Source organism: Eptatretus burgeri, chromosome 9 (genome assembly GCF_056783735.1).
Source record: "Eptatretus burgeri isolate ZD-2024b chromosome 9, Ebu_testis_v1, whole genome shotgun sequence".
NCBI classification, from domain to species: domain Eukaryota; kingdom Metazoa; phylum Chordata; class Myxini; order Myxiniformes; family Myxinidae; genus Eptatretus; species Eptatretus burgeri.
The window spans coordinates 16,846,058-16,856,632 of NC_140969.1; the positions used below are offsets into that span (position 1 = coordinate 16,846,058).

A 10,575-nucleotide genomic window follows, 5' to 3' on the forward strand; every position below is an offset into this window, starting at 1 on the left:
AATGACATTCCTTCATCCACCATCCATCTCAAATAAAGTGCTCAATTAGGCAATTTCTACGCTAATTACGCAAATGGATCCATAGAGTTTATAAACTGTTATGTAACACACACAATCAGATCGCAAGGCTGGAGTCAGTCATTTGAATCGATTTAATGCATCCCTTGATAAACTGTGGAAAAATCGACTGCAATTAAAGTAATTAATAACAGCAACGAACAGATGCATGCTTGATGAGAATATGGAAGTGTGGGAGGGGATGCGTTGCACAAAACTACAGTTCGACACTTATGCAAAATGTATGCCTAATAACCTTGTTCAGATTTCCCCTCTTCTTTCTTAAATTTTGTCATAACTAGCAAGTTGTCCATGCACGCATGGGATTCGAAACGGGGAAGGGATGGAGGAGGCAAAAATGCAAATGGTGTCTTCTGTTATCGAGCCAGCAAGCTGGGACAAACAATCGCATATATTGGCACATCTGATGCAATGTAAATGTTCTAATGGCGGTGAGGTGCTCCATTTGAAATTGTTCGATTGTATGAAGCTTTTTGATGCCTAGGGTCCATGATTAAAATTTGTGTTGGTGTCAATGCCAGTGACCAATTGCAAATGAATCGAAGGATACCTGCAATCTCGTTGTTTATTGCGTTCATTGACATTGCAAAAAACACCTGTTCTTCCAGATAATATGAGTAGTTGTACATGAAATTGCACGACACTTTGTATACCGTCATGCCAAAGCATTTCCTCTGTCTTTCCGATTCAATCATTTCAAATACGTATCACTGTCAAAGCAATTAGATACTTTGGAATTATATATAACCTAAAAGGGTACAGTTTGCCACAATGTTGTGTGTGTGTGTGTGTGTGTGTGTGTGTGTGTGTGTGTGTGTGTGTGTGTGTGTGTGTGTGTGTGTGTGTGTGTGTGTGTATATATATATATATATATATATATATATATATATATATATATATATATATATATATATATATATATATATATATATATATATATATATATATATATATATATATATATATATATATATATATATATATATATATATATATCCGGGCGTAGTGGCGTGCACCTGTAATCCGGCTACTCGGAGGCTTGGGTTGGAGGATCGCTTGAGGACGGGGACTCTGCACTGGGCAGGGTGTAGAGCAGCCTGGAATCATGGCGAAACCCAAATCCTGATCCCTGTGTCGTAAGAGGCGAGCAGGGTTGCGTCAGGAAGGGCATCCGGCGTAAAACCTGTGCCAAATCAGTATGCGGATCATAACGGATGATCCGCTGTGGCGACCCCTAACGGGAGCAGCCGAAAGATGAACAACAATATATATATATATATATATATATATATATATATATATATATATATATATATATATATATATCTTAAATAAAAATGTTTGCAATTATATATAACCTAAAAGGGTACAGTTTGCCACAATGTTGTATATATATATATAACTTAAATATAAATGTTTGGAATTATATATAACTTGAAAGGGTACAGCAAGAAACTAGGCCACAATCTACCTTTAACCCTTTGAACCCTGAGCTCCTTGGACTTTCGGCTCTCCCACCCTGAGCTCACTGGAGAAAAATCCGGCCGCTCAGGTATATGGAGGTTTGAATAGCAGCTGGTAAAATGGCCGCAAGGGTTCAAAGGGTTAAAAGAGTACATTTTCACATCCAGTATTATTGACTGTTTGGTGGTAGCAACCATCCGCAGGACACACTCAGACTACCAGACACAAAACGAAGGTAACCACCACCTGAGTCACAGACCCAGTTGGAGAAAGGCTGTTGAACCAAAATACTGATGTAACAGAACATATGCCACAATGTTGATGATGGAAAACTAACTATATAGCCTACATTCAATTTGCACAAGTTACCAAATTACTTTATACCTATCTTTAACCTAGCATATACAACAAAAGCAACACTTCACAAAGTGCATCTAAAAAGTCTCTGAATTCTAAAATCAGGGCAGCAGTAAGTATGCACAAGTACTGGTCAATCAAAAAGAGTAAGTCAGCGGGTGCATTGAGTAGGTGCATCAAGCAAGTGATAATCAACTTGACGGTGTAGTGAGTGGTACATGCAGTCACAGCTAATTTACAACGAAGATGTTGATAATCTAATGAGAGTGCAGTGAACATTAGAAGCAGTAATAAGTAATTTACAATGGAGTTGATTGTGAAGCAATACCAGGTGAAAACGTTGTAAGAACAGTGTATCACAATGGTGCTGATAAAGAGTGCTTTGTTTATCATTTCTGTGCAAAAAAAAGTACTGCTTGGGATGATCGAGCTGTCAAATCAATCTCAGTAGCTCGGCTGATACTCATCTCGGCAGAGATCAACAACACGATGAATGGCCCAATCCAGGGCTTCAAGCAGATGGTTCACCACCATCTGATGTCCTCCCCATCCTTACCCACAATCTTAATTACCCCCAATTAACCCTTAACCCCGAACCCAACGCTATTACTTGCAATTTGCAGCGTTTCCTTCCATCCTCTCTTCTTTTCCTGTTTGTTTGTTCACTTACTCACTCACTCATTCACTTATTGTGTCCAAAAGTTATCCTGCTGCCCTACTGTCAGTTCATGCCCTCCATCCCTTTTGCTCTTCCATGAGCCTCAAACCTCAAGAAGAAAAAAAAACTTACAAGACTGCGCAAACCTTTCAAGAAGGTAGTTGATTTGGGATGCATTGAAGCCAAGACTCCAAAGAATGGCAACTCTGTGAGACATGCAAAAGCATCCTCGTATCGAAGGTAAAATCTTTCTGAGAGGGACAGCAGAGTGATCACAATGAAACTACCTCACTATAATCGCTTCCCTGGTTTGTTCCTTCCTTTATCTCACATGTCTCAGCACCTCGCTCAACCACACTCTTAGCACACACACCCTCACACATCAATCTCTTTTCCTGCTCTTCTTTGTCTATCCCTCGTCTGGTTCATACCAGCATGCCCTTGCCTCTCTATGGTCAATCACGTGGCTACTCATAGCTTTCAAAGCCCAAACTTGTCGGAGTATGCTTTCAGATGTCCAGACATAACTTTGCTTGGACAACCAGCCATACCATTATCCAATTAGCACAACTGCTTCTGATTTTCATATTAAGTTGCTCGTCACATTCTGTCTGCAATTTATGTTCCTTTTTTGTATACTTAATTGAGACTCGTGTAAGTGCTGGAACAAAACAACAAGATCACAATGGAAAGTGGGGAAACATGTCAAAAGCAGGACAGAGGCATAAAACAGACACCTGGTGAGCAGAAGAATGAGAGAGTGAGGGGAGGGGCAGGAGAGGGGAGTAAGACACGGGTCGAAGAAGCTGGATACAAGATCATGACATCAAATTTTGTGCTGAAAGAAGAGGAAGGGAAAACTGAGGATAAAAGTGCAATCAAACAAATAAATAGAAAGGTGGGTGGTGGAACAAAGGAGAAAACACAACAACCTGGAAAGTTAGGGTAGAAACTATCATGAGTATGGATGTGGATTACCTGAGGAGGAGGGGAACAGCAATTGTGAAGCCCTGGAGTGAAGAATGAGATTGAACAGACTGAATAAATTGGTTCCACAGGCAGGAGAAAAGAGGAACAAATGAATCAAGTTGAGCAATGAGCCTGGATTTTTGGAATTTCACCAGAAGTTGGTTACCGACAGATTATGTGCGCCTTGTAGAAATCTTGGGGGAGGGGATGGAACACATAAAGGGCATAAAGTACATGACCAGAAAAAAGGTCACCATCGTATCTGCAATGCAGGAGTAACAGGCACAAAGATTAAGCTTCATTACTTGTGTTGATTTAATTACTGTATTTCATGAGAGGACGGTACTGCACGCTTGAAGCAACATGGTACCCGCCTTAAATGAAGGACGGGAAGTGACTACATTCTGCACAGAGCTGGATGAAACCAAACACACAACAAAATGGACAGAATCAACAAATGCTATTCAATAAAATGCAGTTGGACAGATGCTAAATGCTATTCATGAAGAGCAAGATCAGACCAGAGGTTGTTCAACCCACTCTTAGTAAATTCTGCATTTATTTTGATAGATGACGATACACAATATATAAAGGAAACCATACATTGTTCTTACTATACAATCCGCAAACATGGCAGTTGTTTGTGATGCTATGTGGGGAGTTCAAAGAGTTATCAGAACAATATTCTAACAGTAGTCCAAGATGCACAGATGTTTTCATTTTTCAACACAGTCCTTTTACATTTGCATCGTCCTGACAGGGTGTTACAAAGGTAATGCATTTACCTTTGAGCTGTTTCATCCATGGTTGATTCTTGGCCTGATATAAAAAGAACTGTTGGATTGGTGCTTTACAGGCAGGGTGTTGCATCACCAAGTGTGCTCTGCCTGGGATGGACGTTAACCTCGTGACCCATCTGCTAGCATTGGCTGGAAGAAGTTAAATATTCTACAGTATCTTTCAATGAAGAGTAGATGAGTTATCACTCGCACCCTGACGAAAATACAAATTTATATTTTGGCTTCCGCTGTAATGATAATAGAAAACCATCCATTGTAATTATATATATATATATATATATATATATATATATATATATATATATATATATATATATATATATATATATATATATATATATATATATTAGCAGGGTATGCTTACACATTGTAAGCAATAACGAGCCGTGATTCTCCATTGTCCCAGGTCGCTCACCTGCATTTTTTTTTTCATTTTTTACATTTATTTTTTAAAATTTATTGATATTTTTATTTATGGTTGTTGTCCGATGATTCTGTGATTTTTTTTTTAAGTGTATCAGCTTCAATGGCCGTTGGCACACAAAATTTCAGCTTTCTACATCACCCGGAAGGTACCGATCTTTCATATCAGTCAGTGAGTGAATCAGTGAGCCAGTGAAGCAGTGGATCAGTGGTTACAATGAGCTTTGTCTGTTAGATATATAGTTGAATTTTTTCCTGGAATCCTGCAGTTAGATCCTGGAAACCTGTATAATTTTTTTCATACTCATTATAATATTGTGGTGTGTCTTGGACTATTGCTAGTGTCTTGTTCGTACAACTTTTTGAACGCCCCATTATTAACAATGCAGTGGTGATGGTGTGTTTTTGAAAAAAAAAAAATCAAAAATGATATTTCACTTTTCCTCATAAAGAACATCAAATAAAATTGCAGGCGAGAATGGAATTGCTCTTTTATTTAAACCTGTTTCTAAGTTTATAGACAAATAATTTAGAGATGAAAGTTATGTGGTGATGAGGAAATTACTGTGACATAAGGGTGCGCAGAGCCAGAAATATGCCGTCACATATCAGTTTTGTTGTTCCTTGCTGTGAATGAAGTAATCACACAAGCTTCAGCTTAGCAGAGCATCATTTAACTTCAATAGAACATCTGTGTGGAAATTTGCAAGTTGCATCCACAAGTTGATATTTTCAACAAGCTTGGAAATTATTATGCTGTGACATAAATGTCATGATGTTCCAACACAAGCCTCGTGGCTTGAGATGGATCCTGAAATACTATATGGAGCTGCGTTTTCATTATTGAACATCCGTGGCATCACTAATGCACATCCAGCAACACTCATGAAGCTCTTGGACTGCATCACTGAGCTACAAAACTGACATTTACAGATCACTGAGCTACAAAACTGACAGATCCAAAAGACTACTATTACTAGCACTACTACTACCACTACTACTTATCCACATGCCCAGCTAATGGGCATAGCGACCCCCTTGAGGAAGGGTTGACACTTTTGCACTTTGTTCCCTTGGGACAGGGGAACGTGAGATTGGAGCAGGAATTTGGAAAAAACAAAAATTTAGCCATGGTGCCAGCGATTGCTCGCCTACTCTTTGCGAAGGACACAGTGGGATTTTTAACGTCGACCAACTAATGCTGGCAAATTGGATGCCCAGTTTAACGTTCATCCAAGGGACAGCACACAAATTGATGAATCACCCTGCCTGTAAAACACCAGGATGACAGTTTAAATTTGTGTCGGGATTCAAACCCAGTCTTGACATCTTTGCAGCAAGTGTGCGTACGTCAAAACCATTCTGCCAGCCCAGATCCAAAACAGCCCATTTGTAATTCTTCTCCTCCTTCTTAGTCTTTTTCTGTTCAAACAGCCAAACTCAAAATTGATTGAAGCTCACTACTTGGATTAAACATGAATCTAATGCATTTTATAGTGGGAAGGACCATTACTACTCAAAATTACACACGTGGAAAGGATTCCACAAAGTAGGCATAGCTGCATACCGACACATAGTGCAATGAAAGGCCAAGAGGGGTGGTTGCGACAATGCCTGCCAATCAGCCTGGTGGGAGCAGGCCTGCGGCGACATATTTGGTCGTGGGTCGATATGGATGTGGTTAATAGTGGAATATTACATAGTCCTACAACAGAAAACCATTTTAAACTCTGTCTATTTCAAGTCTGACTACTGTTCAGTCTTCTCATCATTTGTGTTCCTCTGTTCATGTTCATCTGACAATTTTGACGATGGGATATTTCAAAGTGAAATCAAAATAAAATTCTCCAACATGTAATAATACATTTTAAAACTGTACAAAAACAGGTAAAACAAGGAAAAAACAAAATGTCATAGCCCCCATTGTTTTAGGAATTTTGCTTAGCGGAGCAAAATTTAGGGCTCGCGGAAAGGGCGAGACCATATTTATTTACAACTAAAATGGCTGCCAGTCTACCAGTCGGCCATCTTTGTTCAGATCGCAAAATAAAGTGTGGTGCACATGCGTGCCATCATGTATTGTGTTTGTGCCAAGTTTGAACAAAATCGGACCATATAATTTGAAAACTGGTTGGGGACACATTTAAGTAACAAAATGGCCCCCACTCGGCCATCTTGGATCTGATCTCAAAAAAAAATGACGCGCATATGTAAGCCGTCATTCATTATCTGTGTGCCAAGTTTGAACAACATCAGCAAATGTATGTCCGAGAAATGGTTGAGGACGGGTTCAACGTCGGGTTATTTACAACTAAAATAGTCGCCAGTTGGCCATCTTTGATTGCATCGTGAAACAAAATGATGTGCATATATATGCCGTCATGTGTTGTCTCTGTGCCAAGTAAAAATAAAATCGGTTTATACATGTCCGAGATATGGCTGCAGACACGTGCACGCATGGACACGAAAATCGAGACCAAATTGCATAAGCCCCCATTTCGGACTAAGTCCAATGGGGGCTAGAAATGTAAAAGGATGTCGGGATGGTATGCCCAAAGGTATGTAAACAAGGTAGGGATGGTCACAATATATTATCAAGTGAAACCATCCCTACATGTTTCTTTGAATAATGGTTGTGCCTGCAAATAACACGATAGTAGATCTCTCTCAATTATTCAATGAAAGATGTAGGAATTAATTTATTGTGACCATCCCGAGCTTTTTGTACGTCATTGCTCCTTCCCAATTCCATATCCTTCACAATTCTATATCCAGGCAATGCATGACGTCATTGCCTGGCGCCGAACAAAGGGAGTACTCAGTATTTACTCTGTTTGTTTTCTTGTTTGTTTTCTTTCTTGCAAAACTCGAAGATTTTTCAAGTAAATTTGTCAGGAGATCTTGTAATTCTGTCTGTCTGTCTGTCTGTCTATCTGCTTCTCGCCTACAGATCACAATTCTAAAGCGATCGTCATGAAACTTTACCAAGTTGGACAGGTAATCTCAACTGAGAAGCCTATTGATCTTGAGGTCAAAGGCCATCTTGAGGTCAGATTTCTAAAATCGTCATTTGTCATCCGATTGACTTGAAATTTGAAAAAGATGTATTGTGTCACTGGATTTGGTAACAAACGATTTTTGAGATCAAAAGGTCAATGTTAAACTCAGGGTGAAACTTCCAACATCAATTTTAAACCGAAAATCGTCAATTTACGTCCTATTAACTTGAAAGTTAAACAGGATTTGCATAGTCCATCATGGAATTGGGAAAGCAACTATTTTTGAGGTCAAAAGGTCAAAGGTCAACTCAAGGTCAAACTTTTTACATCAAATTTCATCTGATTAACCTAAAAATTAAGCAGCAATTGCATATTGCATCATTGAATTTGAAAAACAACGATGTTTGAGGACAAAAGGTCAAAGGTCAACTCAAGGTGAAACTTCTAAAATAATCAATTTCAATCTTTAAAATAATCAATTTTCATCCCATTGACCTGAGCTTTGATTCAGATTGTCAATTTTAAACTCAATGAAATGGACAATTTGATGTATCTCTGGTTACCTTTGGAGAAGTGTGTGGATTTTGCAAGTATCATGCTCTGCACTCCGTCTTTTTCTTGTTTGTTTGTCTGGGCGATATCCCAGCCATCCTTTGTTCTTGGAAGCTGAAATTTGAAGACAAAAGTGAAGATGTGCTTTGGCAAAAACCGTATTTTTTATTTTTTGAGTAATCAATCCATTGTTTAATTATTTCATTTTTTTATCGACTTATTAATTACTCATTTATTGTATTTCTCATCCTGGCAATATCTCAGGCACATTTTGAGCTAGGAAGCCGATATTTAGACGTGACCGTGACCACGTGATTTGGCTGTAAAGGGTATTTTTGATTTATTGATGAATCAATAGATTAATTTTCATTTTTTGTTTCTTACTTAATTTTCAAAAAGTTACAGATTCAGATGAAACTGTGATGGTTTCGGGATGCTATTCGGCAATTGATTGAGAAAAAAATTTTTACGATTATTATTTATTTATTTTAATTATGCAATTAATCAACTAATTATTGTACAACTATCCCTCCCAATTCCGACTCCATGTGCTGCAAGGCAGCATCGCTGGGCGCTGAAGGCTCCCCAGTTATGTCGCACGCTGGAGGATTTGTAATTTATTTATCTGGCATGGAGGTGGTGTACTTTGAATGTACTGCTACTTGTTTACATCCTTTTTGGCAAAACAACCCTCCATCCTTTTACATTTTGTTTTAAATTATTATTATTATTATTATTATTATTATTACTTGTACATATAGGATGGTCGAGAATGCAATAGAATAATTTTAAATGAATTTGAAGAACAAATTATAGTCATCAGTCTTTCCTTTTTTTCACAATTCTGTTGCGGAAATTGTGATAGGGAGTAACAGGTGTAAATAGACGAGTTATGTCATCAATAAACGTTTAGAATAAGTTTGTGGATTCTGAGTAAAAATGATAGGGTATGTCTCAAGTTTTTCAGGAGCTGATAACTATGACCCCTCAAACCGCGATGTGTCTAAAAGCCTCCCATTGTCCCCCCCCCCCCTCCCATTAACTTATAAATTGTTTCCTTCATAATACGTGCACATTAAAAATTGTTTTACTTACTCAGCAAGCCACCAAAACCAACCACCCCTCCCACCCCTACCCCATTTGATTAAGGTGCAAAGCAACACCCTGTGACCATGGAGAAGGTAAGAGCACACAGAGGCTGCAGTCTAATGAACTCCAAGCTATTTCTGCACCTCCAGTACCTTACCCATCTGCACCCGCTGAAGTCGCTTTCTGTGCCCACCATACCCAGTTGTACCCAGCTGTCCAGCTGTTCCTGGACTCTGTGTCCTTTTCTCCTGACAATGTGGAGAGCTTGCTGCCAACCCTCGACTCAGATTCTGCAACCGGTCCAGATGGCATCAGCCCACGTGTCCTAAAAACATGCTCTGCTGCTCTTGCTCACCCTCTCTTTGTTCTTTTCACCCTCTCATTTGCACAAGGTCATCTGCCATCTGTTTGGAAATCAGCAAAGATTACCGCTCTGCAAAAAAAAGATGGAAAAACAGATCCCTGCAACTGCAGACCAATCAGCCTTCTCCCAATCATCAGCAAGGTTATGGAATCCATCATTGCTTCAGACATTAAATCCTTCCTCTTCTCCAATGGCTTGATTTCCGATCATCAGTTTGGATTCAGACCAGGTCACTCTACCCTGGATATGCTGCTTCTGCTCTCCCAACAATGGAGGAGATCCTCAATGCCAGACATGAAATCAGAGCCATCTTCCGAGACATATCGCATGCCTTCGATAAGGTCTGGCACCCTGCCCTGCTCACCAAACTCTCTTCTGATGGTATCCAGGGACATCTCCACTCATGGATCACAGACTTTCTCTCCTGTCACAACCAATGTGTGGCCCTAAATGGAGTTCTGTCATCCCCTCTTCCTGTCCAGGCTGGAGTTCCTCAAAGCAGTGTTCTGGGCCTTGCTCTTTTTCAGGTTCTCCTCAATGATCTCTCTGTCTCCGGAAAACCCTCCTTATCTCTTTGCTGATGACTTCATCCTCTTCCGTACCATCTGTCGTCCCTCAGATCGGCAAGCAGCAGTCTCTTCACTTTCTGCAGATCTGGATAACTTCACAAGCTGGTCTACCACGTGGAACATGTCTTTCAACACTGACAAATCTCATACTCTCACAATGTCTCTCCAAAAGGACCATCTCTCAACAATCCCCTTGAAGAAGTACTTTCTTTCAAGCTTCTGGGTCTCACCGTCTGCCATGATCTTTCCTAGG

General features: G+C 39.5%; 1 long non-coding RNA gene across 1 annotated transcript; it reads right to left on the minus strand.

Moving 5' to 3' along the window:
* Positions 1-1,086: 1,086 nt before the first annotated feature.
* LOC147019625 (uncharacterized) lies at positions 1,087-8,554 on the minus strand. Its single transcript, XR_015062035.1, has 3 exons — positions 8,312-8,554; positions 3,536-3,720; positions 1,087-1,261 (listed from the first exon to the last, which is right to left on the minus strand). It is a non-coding gene; the product is annotated as an uncharacterized LOC147019625 (long non-coding RNA).
* Positions 8,555-10,575: the final 2,021 nt, after the last annotated feature.